Below are 13632 nucleotides of genomic sequence, written 5' to 3'. Positions count from 1 at the left end.
GACTGTGGAAAGCAGGAGACTGATAGACAAGAAAGAGAGACAGAAAATACACTGAATCAGAGAAAGATCACCAAAGAAATAGTCACAAAGACAAACAACAAGGTAGTCCAGTGCAAAACCTCTTATTAGTTAAGTCAATTTATTTATGTAGTGCTTCATACAATATAAATTGTTTCAAAGCAGCTTTATAGTGATAAACAGGAAAATAATGATCAATAATGGAAACAGAGATCAATTGTGCTGTAAAGCTGTTCTATAAAGACAACAGTGTCATTATTCATCTGAAATCAGTTCAGTGTTGATTTAATTATGAAATGAGTTAATTTCAGCTATAAGTAGCTCTACAGGATAAGTTTGCATGTACTTATCTTTAAGAATAATTTAATGCAAATTTACTCATGTCGTTCCAAACCCATGTGATTTTTGCAGTTGTTATTTGAGATATTTTGAGAATGTCTAAAAACTGCACCTCTCTAAACAATGAATGTTTAGAGTAATGGAGCAAAATACAATAAAAGTGATCCATACAACTTATTTGCCATATATTGGGATATTATTAAAGGATTAGTCCACTTTCAAATTAAAATTTCCTGATAATTTACTCACCCCCATGTCATCCAAGATGTCCATGTCCTTCTTTCTTCAGTCGAAAAGAAATTAAGGTTTTTGATGAAAACATTCCAGGATTATTCTCCTTATAGTGGACTTCAACTGACCCCAAACAGTTGAAGGTAAAAATTACAGTTTCAGTGCAGCTTCAAAGGGCTCTAAACAATACCAGACGAGGAATAAGGGTCTTATCTAGTGAAACGATCTGCCATTTTCTAAAAAAAAAAAATTATAATGTATATGCTTTATATAAACAAATGATCGCCAGACCGCACTTTCGTATTCTTCAAAAAGCTTGTAAAGGTTGTCCTACACCTTCCCTATTCAGCTTATGGAAAAAATGGAACTGGCGCCACGTTTCGCTAGATAAGACCCTTATTCCTGGTCTGGTATCATTTAAAGCCCTTTGAAGCTGCACTGAAACTGTAATTTTGACCTTCAGCCGTTTGGGGTCAATTGAAGTCCACTATAAGGAGAATAATCCTGGAATGTTTTCATCAAAAACCTTAATTTCTTTTCGACTGGCTTGAATTGAATGCAAAAGTAATTTTCAGAGCTACTGCATAATGATTTCAAAACTTTTTCCCTTTCTCAGACAAATCCATTGCATGGTTTCAAAAGACATGGATATCTATACTGTATGCTTTTCATCAGCTCACAAACCCCAAAGGAGTGCAAAACCCAGTTTGGTCTTGATCTACATTTTTAAAATATACTTATGTACAAAGTCTAGGGTTTTTTTTTTTTTTTTTGAGATTCCATGTTTTATTCAAACAAGTGCTTCAGAAAAGCCGAGACCAAACAAACAAACTTAAGTCCTTAACGGATAACTGGTCCAGCGAGAAAGGCAGAGATTGATGGTTCTGATGGTTTATTCATAGATCCAGTCTTGCGCACAGCTCTTGTAGGCCACTGGCTCCTCAGGCTTGAACCACAGGCTGATCTCTTTATTTGCGCTGTCCACAGAGTCTCTGCCATGGATGATGTTCCTGCCCACTTCGATGCAGAAAACGCCCCTGATGGTTCCAGGTTTTTGGAGTCTGCAGGATTAATCTCTCTGAGCATCACCCTACCAGTCTTCACAACATTCAGACCCTCCCATACCATCACAAGAACCGGCCCAGAGTTCATGTACTTGAAGAGTCCAGGGTAGAACAGCCGGTCCTTCAGGTTGATGTAATGCTGCTTCAACAGCTTCTCAGATGCCTGAAGGAACTTCCTCCCACCAGTTTGAAGCCCCTCTGCTCAAAGTTCTTGATGATTTCTCCCATGAGGCCTCGCTGCACACCATTGGGTTTAATGGCAATGAAGGTGCGCTCTGTTTTGGCAGCCATGACTCCTACTGATGAAATGGTTAGATATTGTGAAGTGGATTCTGCAGGACGGAGAGACAAACAGAAGCAAAAAGTCTAATATTTTATGGTTCTTTATCTCATAATTTCTGCATCTTAAAAGCTTCATTCAATTGCATAGTGCAGATTAGAGCAAACTGGACATTGTGGAAAATAGCTTCTTTTGTGTTCTGTGGAAGCTTGAACAACATGAAGGTGAGCATATGATGATAGATTTTTCATTTTTGGGTGAACTATCCCTTTAGGTGAAGAGGTCAGTGCTGTTTTCATGTGATTAGGCTGCAATCTGTGACTGCATTGATCTTACCGATGGTAAAAAAAAAGAGAAAAGGCTCCATATGTTGTCCAATTATCAGGAACCGTTGGGTGAATGTCTGTATTTCCGCACACAGGACATGTGAAATCCCTCAGAGACCGTTCTGTGAGTAATTACCCATCAGCACAAAGATCCCACATGCTTTCTGCCACAACCGGTAAAGGTTAACAGTGGTGTCATATCATTCTGAGGGTTTATGGCAGGGAGGTGGTGGTATAGGAGCCTTTTGTCTTTAACCGTCAAAGAATAATTTTCTATTCACCAAGATAGTGACCGTTACCATCTACGCCCCACCCCATTCCAGTCATACTCTTCTCAAAGCTGTCATTTTAAAAATTCATGGGCTGTTTTTGTCCAATTTGAGCCCCACTCTCAGTGAATGGAGGCTCTTTTGTGTTTCAATAAGGAGATCTTGGGTGTTGAACATACAATGGCATGTTTGGCTTGGAAATAAGCCAGCTTCTAATGACATATTATGTGTCTTTCAGTTATATGTCCTGCATAAACACACTTTGACACTGTCAAACATTGCAGTTAATGTCTGTGTAATGGCCGTCTTTTACCTGGGATTTAGAGACCCTCTGAGAGACTTCATCCTGGCAGTGATGGAAGAGATCAGCCATGCACCAGATGTGATAAATTTCCCCGGGTTTTTCCGTTTAGCGTGTTGCTTGAGAGCACCAGGGTTGGTTGTTTTCTTTTGTTACCCAATGACACGCTGTCATGTAAAACGGAATATAAAACATTCCTATTAAGGGAACGAGCGATTAAACATGAAAAGGCTTGGATGGCTCTCTGTTATAAATTAATAATTCCGAAATCCTTTTCCCTTCACTCTGTGTCTCTAGGTGTCAGCCTTAATGACTAGCTTAAAAAAAGATATGCCTACCGCGTACGTCTCTACAGATGAGCGGTCATCGCGGCATTGTGCCTTAAAATTGCTTGTCATAAATTACCCCTCCCCGTGTTCGCCTGCAGCACTTGATGTCTTGAATTCGGGCCATTTTGCAAGCTGTATTCAAGCATGAACTTCAATTTGCTTTTCATAAAGGGATTACACAGCCACTATTGTCACTCTTCACCACATGTACCTTTCACTTATGAAGCACAATTGCATTCTGATTTCTTAGCAACTGGTGTGGGCCCCCGATGCCGTTCCTGGCCCCTGCCTTTAGATTCATCCCATTTCGGTAGGATGTCTGAAGTAATAGCAGATAAAGATGAATACAGGAATGAGGTTATTGAGGTTGACAGGAAGAGTGAGCGAGAGAAGATAGCAAAATCATTATGAGAATGTATGAGTCTTGGGGTTTTAGGGTTTGTATGTGGAAGGTTAACTGTGCTAGAAAGATTCAGAGCTGTTTTGGTGTTCTCCATAAATTCATGGAGTACTTAAAGTCAGCCGTGAGATATTTGCAATTGCACACCTGGCATCTATAGGTATATTCGACATCTATCACACCATCTTCATGCAGAGTGCTGAAAGATGGGTGTCTTAAGTCAAGCGTTCTCATTCATTCACATTTAAACACTGCCAGCTGTGTTTCTCCAGACGTCTGACCCAAGTCTGCTATCGGTGCCAGGCAACTCAGTGCCTCTAATTTTACGTTTTCTAACTTTAGGACTATTTTCGCTCTTATAAATCCTAAGTGGGCACAAAAGGGCTATTGAGTGAAGCACATGACTGCATTATTTTACAGGGATTAGTCCAAGACCCAGTGGAAACAAAAAAGATTAATAAAACTTTTTGCTTATTAATGTAAAGATCTCTTCTCTTCTCTTCTCTTCTCTTCTCTTCTCTTCTCTTCTCTTCTCTTCCTAATGAGAAGGCTGGAGGTTCACACTAGAGGCCAGTAGAGCAACAGTCATGCAACTTTGGACTAACAAGCTGAAGGCTTGTCATAGACACCCCCACCTGAAGTGAACTGTAGTAAGCCAAGCAGCATTTGTGTGTGTGTGTGTGGGTTGAGCTTGGCTCTGAGTGTCAGCTGATGTTTCACATTAAGGCCGCACAGAGACACAAGCCCCCCTCAGCCCTCTGTCCAAACTGTCACATGGCAATCTGAGAGCAATCAGACCCGGAGAAGGCCACATGTTCTCTTTGAGCACCAGTGCTACGCTTGTCTTCCTGTTGCAGGTACACGCTGACAGCCACAAACGCTGCCTGATTAGCCTGCTTCCTCCAGGTTTTTCTTTTCCTCAGGGCCAAATAATGGCAGGCCTTGGAAATAATTGCTCACAATGAGCGAGGCGCCAGCACAGAGCTTTAATATCTCTGTCCTTCACTACCGTGTTTTTCCACTAACACTCTCGCAGCTCCTCAGCCATTTAATCTCATTGGCCTTAATGGAACTCCACAGAAATGTCAGTCAAGCGAGTTGCCGGGTGCCAGGAGTCAGTTGAAGATGGCTTTGCAGACATAGAAAAGGGGGAGAATTGTTATTGTTTGTTTACTTTCCAATGGCATGCATTTGGATGGATTTATTCAGTGAGCTGACCACAGGCTAGAGGTGATTTACTTGGATTATTCCCAGACTCCCTCATCGGGACTCTGACTGACAAACAGGGAGCAAAGTCAACTTTAATACTAGTTAAGCCAGGTTGTCTTATGAATCGGAACCTTTTTTTTTCCCTCCCCCATCTTTTCTGGCTTAATATAGTACCAGTGAGTGTACTGCAGCAGAAACAACTTGAAAACTTATCCACAAAACTAACTCGACCTTGCTTTCTGGAAATCTCTCTCTGAGGGTTCTTTGTTTGTCCAGGGGTTTACAGGTTTACAGATGTTGGCCTTTTTCCAGAAAGGTCAGTGTCACATGTGGCTGTCATGGGTTCTGACAACTCTCTCTAGAAGGGATAGTTCACTCCAAAATGAAAATAGTCATTATTTACTCACCCTCTTGTCAAAAGAAGAGTCTTAATGTAGTTGTTTTGCATACAACAACAGATAAAGTTTGTAAAAAGTGTTTGTTTGATTGATTGATTGATTCATTCATTGTAAATTTTAATGTGTTTTTGCAATATTTGGAGGGACGTATGCTGAAAAAAACGTTTTCTAAATAATCTTTGACAAATTATGTAAAAATTGTTAAAAAAAAAAAAAACATATTACACTAAACTAGATAATTACATTTTATTCCACATTAATTTTTCTGTATATAATTATATTTTTATGAAAAATACTGGTTACTCCAATTGACACAAACCAGTTACACCACCTGACCATGTTGCTTCTACAGCCAAAGGCCATTGTTTGTTAAACAAATTGACACTGAAAATCAAGCATGACAGTCAACAAGTTAAGCTAAAGTGGTTTCAGTGCTGAAAAACAACATCTGGCAACAAGAAATCATCATAGTAATTAACAGTGAAATCATGTCTCTATATTTTACAGTTAAAGGGTTAGTTTACCCAAAAATGAAATTTCTGTCATTAATTACTCACCCTCATGTCGTTCCACACCCATAAGACCTTAGTTCATCTTCAGAACACAAATTAAGATATTTTTGATAAAATCTGAGAGCTTTTTTTTTTTATTTCCCATAGAAAGCAACGAAATTACCACTTTCAAGGTCCAGAAAGGTACTAAAGACATCGTTAAAACAGTCATGTGACTGCAGTGGTTCAACCTTAATGTTATGAAGTGACGAGAATACTTTTTGTGTGCAAAAACAAAACAAAAATATCAACTTTATTCAACAATTTTGTCTCTTCTCTGTTATTCTCCTATGCTGTTGATGTTGTAAACACAGTGCAGCACCTCCAGGTTCTACGTCAGAACACCAGCTCATTATTGGCCAGCTCCTGCATCAGCATCACATGCATACGTCGTGCTGATTCGGACGTAAACACAGAAGCCTTCACTGTGCTTACTGCGTCACCTGCGTAAGGATAACGACAGGGAAGAAAAGAGATTGTTGAATTAAGTTGCTATTTTTGTTTTGTTTTTGGTTGAACTAACCCTTTAAGGAACAATATCTGATAACAAGAAATCCTCAAAGTGATGAACAGTGAACTCACGTCTCATATTGTAATTACAGTTAAGAAAACAATATCTGATAGCAGGATCAGAATTCACTTGTGCTCTGTGATGAGCCACTGTTTCCTTGCTTGAAACTATATCAATTCATCTATTGGGGGAAAAGAGGCTCTGTTATGTCGTATTAATTATAAAATATTAGAAATTTAATGAATTGTATTTTACAGATGTAAATTGTAGTCTTTGGTTAAATGCACAATATGTAAGATTTTTGGATTAAAATATCTAAAAACCACTAGTACAATGTTATATATTTTGTTGACTTGTGTACCTATATTATCCCAAATGTTTCCAAAAATGTTTTAAATCTAGAGAAATAAGAAATTATAACCAGGACACGAGACGTGTTGGTGCGTCGCCTATCAATGACATTATACCAGCGTTAACCTCAGTTTCTGGTTTTATTTTGTAGAAACCATGGAAACACCAAAGACGCTTTAATATATTATGTGTTTTATTAGATAGGTGAGCAACTGTTTGGATACATTCATCGACAGAAAACTAATCATGTTATATAGCTCAAAACAGTAAGTCTTAATGTTTAAATCTAATTCTCTTGATTTACTGCGAATACCATGTTTTAATATGCCTAATATGGATCTAGCTTACTGCAATGTGCAACAAGTGTCTCATAGCAGCCACCGAGCGAACACACAGTGTAGCATTATAACAACTTTCAACAAACAGATGTGTCTAATATGATAAAACAGCACTGCTTTATCCCACATACGCTTGACCTGAAGAAGCAGAAGCGGCATCTGCAGCATAATAAAAGCTCCGCTGTTCTCGAGACGTGTGTCGCACTTGTCTCTCATTAGCGATCGCTCCATGATATTATATATTGCTTAAAATTTTAAGTGAATAGAAATATAGATTAAAGCTAAACATTTCAAAAACATTGTTGGGCAACAATTATTTTATCCTAGACTTACAGAGCTTTAATAATAAATTTGTGGATAAAGCACCACTTTCTCAAAAAAATAAAACAATGATCATTTGAAAATAGTTCCAAATAGTAGGTTAGTTTATATTACATCTTTAATCAGCATCATAAACTAGTGAATCTTAAGTACAGTATCCACACCGATGTGGTGACTGACAGCAAACATTAGATTCATCCATGCTGAGGATCCGTGCCAATGCACAACCCTTGTAAAGATGATAATTCCGCAAATAACTGTAATTGCAGGTTTCAAACAGAGATGGCGACAATGAGGCAAAACTGAGGGAAGACAGCAGCTTTAAGTTTTGAGTGAACGATTCCTTACTGATAAAGTAAACTGGCTGTCAAACCAGTCATTTGTTCAGATGTTCAAATGTTTTATCTTCATCTCTGACCCTGTCCCTTCTTTTAACCTTAAAATTAACCCTTAAAATCCTAACACCATTTCAACCCAAAATCTAACTCAAAATGATTATAGAACCAGGTCTTAAACCATATCCTCAGCCATAGCTTTTAATTGATGGTCATTCATGACATCTCATTGTGAGATGAGATCAACTAATCAGATTCCATTCACGGTGTTTTGCAGGATAGTCCACATATCTCTACAGGCATCACCACTTTAATAGTGCTTCACAGCAGTATTAACAATCATGTTGGATGTTTGTATTTGCTGCTTTGTGTTCGTATCTTACAAGGTTACACCTTGTTATTGATGTTCCTGCCTAAATATGCTTTTATTGCAGTGGCCTCCTTTATTGGTGCCGGCTGTGTTTTCTGTAGCCATCTCTACTGTGAACTCAGTTTTTGTTGTCTTTTCAAACAATATTATAATCATGGGAAGATGTGGACTCATAAGTAACACAGAAATACAGGGTACAAAACCCACAGTGCGTAATTGTGTTTGAAAATAGTCAGGTGCTCCATTTTTGTCGCAGATGCAAAGAGGAGACAATGGCGCCCTGAAAAAGGGGCAGAGAGCACGTGTCTGTTTGAGAAGTGTGAGAGGAGCGAGTGAGTCACACAAAAGCTTGTTTGTGGATGTCGCAGCAACAATGCGGTCGCGCTGAGTGTATTCAGGCATACAGGGATGCACAGAGACAGCTTGTTTGTGAACGGAAAATGAGACTACCCACATTCTGCGAACACCAAACCGCGTACACAACTCCAGGCTCTCTGTGGTGCTTTGTTAAACCCACATAGTGATGAAGTCTTATAATTAGCCCGTTCCTCCAAGACAAAAAGCGAGCTGTTTTTGTTTTTGCCCCCGACCTTTTGAGGTGTCTTTTTTTTTTTTTCCAGGTTGCTGTTGTCATAGCATTTGTCAGGAGCTTTTTCCTTGCTGTTGTATTTCAGACTGATATAAAAAGAAATGGAGGACATCAGATTGTGCCAAAATACTGGCTAATGTGGCTCTTTTCACAGCTCTTCCTATCTAGGTTACATGCAAGAACATCCCCTTCTTGTTCATTCATTAGCCCACCATAACATCAGTCCTACTTCACATCATAAAAATGAGTGTTAGGTTCATTAATCTGTTTCAAAACCTTGTGAGCTGCCTACCTAGTCAGCATTTTAAAAGTGCACGCAGTAATTTTTTGATTATTTTTAAATGTGATATTTTCAGTCAACTATTAATGATAATTTAGTGAGTGAAATGTTCAGTAACAAGGTGGTTACCAAGATGGTCATGTGATCTCAACATGTCGGTCATCACAAGGTGTTGCACTCGGAAAATGAACCAGCTTTTATTCAGCTACCGATATGATTAAGTTATTATCTGATAAGAAGTACCAGTTCATTTCGATAAGTACTATTAATTTCTTTAGGTATAGTTTTTTTAATGACTTAGCATCTTTAAAGGTCCCCTATTATGCCCCTTTTTTAAGATGTAATTAAAGTCTCAGGTGTCCCCAGACTGTGTCTGTGAAGTTTCAGCTTAAAATACCTCACAGATCATTTATAAATCCATGTTGTAAATACCCATTTCTGACTACAGTCAAGAACAGGCTGTTTTCATGCGTGTGCCTTTAAATGCAAATGAGCTGCTGTGCCCCGCCCCCTCTCTACGATCATAGTTCCTGCCTCAATCGGATTCTCTGCCAATTATTAACAAGACATGCTTTGGCTTTGATTTATCATCTATATCGCGAACACTATGCGGATAGCATAGTTTTTCTTTCATCATTAAAGTTTATTATTTTCACGCGTTTTAAAGCTGTATCAGTTTATGGATCGTTTTCTGAGCGCACTTATCTGAAGCACACTCACACAGACAGCTGTCAGACGTCAAGTCTCGTGAGTAACTTCTCTTTCACATTTTTTGTTTTGTTTAAACTGTCATATAGACCCAAGTTTCTGTCAAAAACACACACAGTTCACATAAACAGTCAGTTATGTCTGTGAATGTAAATAGCAGGCAACGTTACAGAAATCGTATGTGTATATTAGATCTGTGGCGCATTCTCTTCAAAAATAAAACTAATCCACTGCGTTCAGCGGCTCAGATGTCAGTAAATGAAGACTGTTATGTTCACTCTTACATCCAACAACAAAACATCTCAATTACTTATCAGACATTGTTGTCGCTACAGCTGCTCGACCGCGGAGAAAATGGCGGACAGCGTACAACTCGCTGAGGGCGGAAACCATGGTAATACATGACTGTCAATCAGCGGCCGTGGGCGGGGCATGACTGATGTGACGTCACATTACTCAGAATCAAAACGGCTTGTCTAATGAGACTGCTTTGGTTTAATGGGGATTTTAAAAAAAGGAGTGGGTGGATTTTTATCATTGTGGGGTGGTTATGTTCACACACTAACACACATTTATATCCAAACACCTTGTAAAAGTGGATTTAGCATAATAGGTGACCATCATAGCCATCCTCCAGACATGAAGATGTGCTAATTTACCCTATTTTGGCAATTATAAAATACATTGCAAAAGAAGAAAAATCATTAAAGATGGTGAATGTAGTTAAAGGTGGTGTAAGCGATATTTCAGAAACACTGGAATTTAGTCAGACCGACACCCCAGCAAACAACAAACGTGTAGCCAATGAGCATTAGGAGGCGTATGATGGTCGAGGAGAGGGAATGAGCAAGAAGGAGATTTGAAGAGAGACTGCAGAAAGAGAGATGAGACACAATATAAAAGAGAAAAGTTCAGAAGAATATCAGTGGAATGAAGGGGTTATGACTGGGCAAGATCTTCCGCGTTAATATTAGAAAAGCTTTACAGCGCTGGAGAGAGCTAAGCGGGAAGGCCTGAAAATTATACAAAATCAACTCTGGAAAGTGGGATGGCCTTATTCAAGTGTGCAATTAGTATACTTTTTAAACTAAAAATAAGAAAGTATACTTTCAGCCTACTTTTTATGTACTTCTCAGAAATATCAGAAATATACTTAAAATTACACTTAAGCATACTTTACTTTTACTGACAGAAAAGTAAGTATATTTGGCCTATACTTGAACTCCAATATTTTGATTGAGATATACTTAAGTATTTTAAGTATAATTAAGTAGTCTATGCATACTTAGCTTGCAGTTGTTTACTCTTTTGAGTAGCTTATTAAATAGAGCTGCACGATTAATCGTAAAAAGATCGCAATCTCGATTCACACACCCACATGATCTTATTTTATTAAATGACAAAGATTCGCCCGTGTCTTTTAAACCTTTGACAAAATCACACCGGAACATTCAAATCTGTGTTTGTCCTGCCGCGCTAATCCAGAGAGAGCTTTTTTGAACCACACAGTAGTTATTTCTGTGTTACAAATATTCAAATGATCACAGAAGTACTGAGAAAAAAGTTTACAGTTAGGACATAAACACTGTTGTGTACGATAGCGATCAAAATAGAGCAAACCACAATTTTAAACTAACTTGGCACTTCAAATAACGGTTGAATAAATTACATCAGTACGTCACTGGGTGGCAAAAAAGTGACTGTTAAAAAATGTATTTGTCATTGAATCATTCATTCAAAAAATCTGTTCATCCAATAATGAAACATTTATTTATTAATGAGTCATTGAATTCATTCAAACCCATTTTTTTAAATAGTTCATTCAAGGTAAATATTTTTTCCAGCAATTAATATTTTGTCAGAACTATTTTTGTTATTTTGTTTAGTTGTCTTTTTAGAATTGTGGGAGAATCGCGATCTCTATTTGAAACCAAAAAATCGTGATTATCATTTTAACCAGAATCGTGCAACTCTACTATTAAATACTTTTTTTTCCCACATAGTTTTACATATTGTCTCATAAACTTACATTGTTTGAAAATATTGATAAAGAAAACAGATATGTTCCTAATTCTAATTATGTGAAATTTTGTGTAGTCCACTGCAGTGTAAATAGGTCAAGATCACTTGAAGAAAACTTACAAGTATACTTGCAGTATAAAACTACTAAACTAGTGTTTACTGAGAGTATACTTCAAAGTGTACTTTCATAAACTTAAAAATGTGCTACAAGTAATTATCTAGTCATTAAACCTATAAGTTCACTTGTAGTATAGTGGCAGTAGGCTAACAATGAAAAGCATAGTTGTAAACTAATTGTGTACTAAAAGTTTACTAATGTTACACTAAAAATATACTTAAAAGTATACTTTTATATTCTAAAAAGTGGGTCAATTTAGGCCCAAGAACTATTGAAATAGTACACTTACTACTAAGGATACTACTAGAACATTGATATTAGTATACTTACTACTTAAATATATACTATATATTTAATATATTTACTATATATTAAATACTATATATTTCAACTTTAAGTATACTGAATAAAATGAAGTTGAAGTATTATTATTAGTATTTATTTTAGCACAGGTTTCTTATTATTATCAGTGTTGAAAGCATTTTTTTGTGGAAACCGTCATACATTTTTTAAAAGATTTTTTGATTAATAGAAAATTCAAAAGAACAACATTAATTTGAAATAGAAAGCTTTTGTAGCATTATAAATGTCTTCACTGTCACTTTTGATCAATTTAATACATTTTTTCTGAATAAAAGTATTAATTTTTTATCATGCTAGCACACTAAAGAAAAGAAGTGTTAACTAATAGCGTTATAAAAAAAGAACAAAGATTGATGCAACTTGTGTTCAGATCTCTGTGATCTTGAATAAGACATGAATGTATTTTTATACACCCAGTGCTAATTGTCACATTCCTTCCAACAATAGAGAAAATTCTCAATTTTTTTAAGTGACGCTTTTAGCTGAGAGTCTTGTGTAAAAATCATGATGAGGGGAATTGCCTGGGATTCGCCACAGGTACAACAGATGATCATTTGTCTCAGATGATACACTCTGTCACAAATGGTTAAGCATTAACTGGTTTCAAGGGGGCTTCTAAATGGAGCGGACAGAATTAGAAGGGGCTTTCATTGATTGCAATCAGAGGGACTTCGGGGGAGATTGCTGGCTCTCTAAGTGGAGGAGACACTGTGGAGAAATGGTTTGGAGGTTCAGGGAGGGTAAAGCGCTGTACTGAGAACAGCGTGCGTGTGGCACAGAGAGAAAAACAACACTGATTATCCATAAGACGTGAGGCAGGGTGCTGATGGCAGAGATGCCGGAGGCCTGATTGAGTGATTTACGTGGCTGGCAGCCAGAGAGATGGAGGTACATGCTGGGCACAGGTGGCACGATTAGCCTGTGCATGACTCAGCACAGCGACATCTGCTGGCCATCGATAGAACTTACGTTGCTTAAAACAATAGCTTAACCCAGCCTAAGCTGTTTTTTCTGGTTTGGTTGACTGGTTTAAGAGTGCTTTGTACACTTTGCAGCTAAACACCAGCTTGGCCAGGCTTGAAGCCCACTTTGAACCAGCTTAAACTGCTTCTCTTCATGTTTCTGAAGATACCTGAAGTTATTTCACTCTTAATTCAAATTCAGATTGTAAAACAGTACATATTTTGTTCAGGAATAAGACTAAGAATAAGAATACCTTTTGGGCTTACTATTGACAAATAGATGCACTTGTGATTGGTTTATATATATATATTTTTTTTAAAAAGTCCAGTCAAGCAAGATTTAAATGCATGACCTCTCTCTTTTAAACCAAGAAATATTCCACTCAACCCCAACAGCTCAGATGATGGTATAGAGATAAGGCACTCTACCCCTCTAAGGTTGAATTCTAGTAACGCCCCTGGTTTGGTCCAAAGTGATGGTGATTGGAGTGAAAGGAAAGCTGCTGTCACAGGCAGAGGGCTGGAGTGTAAATCTGTTGAGAGGAACTGAGAGGTAAGGACACATGCATTAGGACAAGACAGGCTGTCCCTCCATTGGGGGCTGGGGGGGGAGACAGAGAGTGATGTTCAACCATGGGAGATTGATGAG

At 37.8% G+C, this 13632-nt stretch overlaps 1 pseudogene; it reads right to left on the bottom strand.

Annotated features, from left to right (window-relative positions):
- Nucleotides 1–1185: 1185 nt before the first annotated feature.
- On the bottom strand, nucleotides 1186–6503 carry LOC127497318 (nucleoside diphosphate kinase-like; annotated as a pseudogene).
- Between the last annotated feature and the right edge of the window lie 7129 nt (nucleotides 6504–13632).

Source organism: Ctenopharyngodon idella, chromosome 16, assembly GCF_019924925.1.
Source record: "Ctenopharyngodon idella isolate HZGC_01 chromosome 16, HZGC01, whole genome shotgun sequence".
In the NCBI taxonomy this organism is placed as follows: domain Eukaryota; kingdom Metazoa; phylum Chordata; class Actinopteri; order Cypriniformes; family Xenocyprididae; genus Ctenopharyngodon; species Ctenopharyngodon idella.
This window is presented reverse-complemented; position numbering and strand designations above follow the sequence as displayed.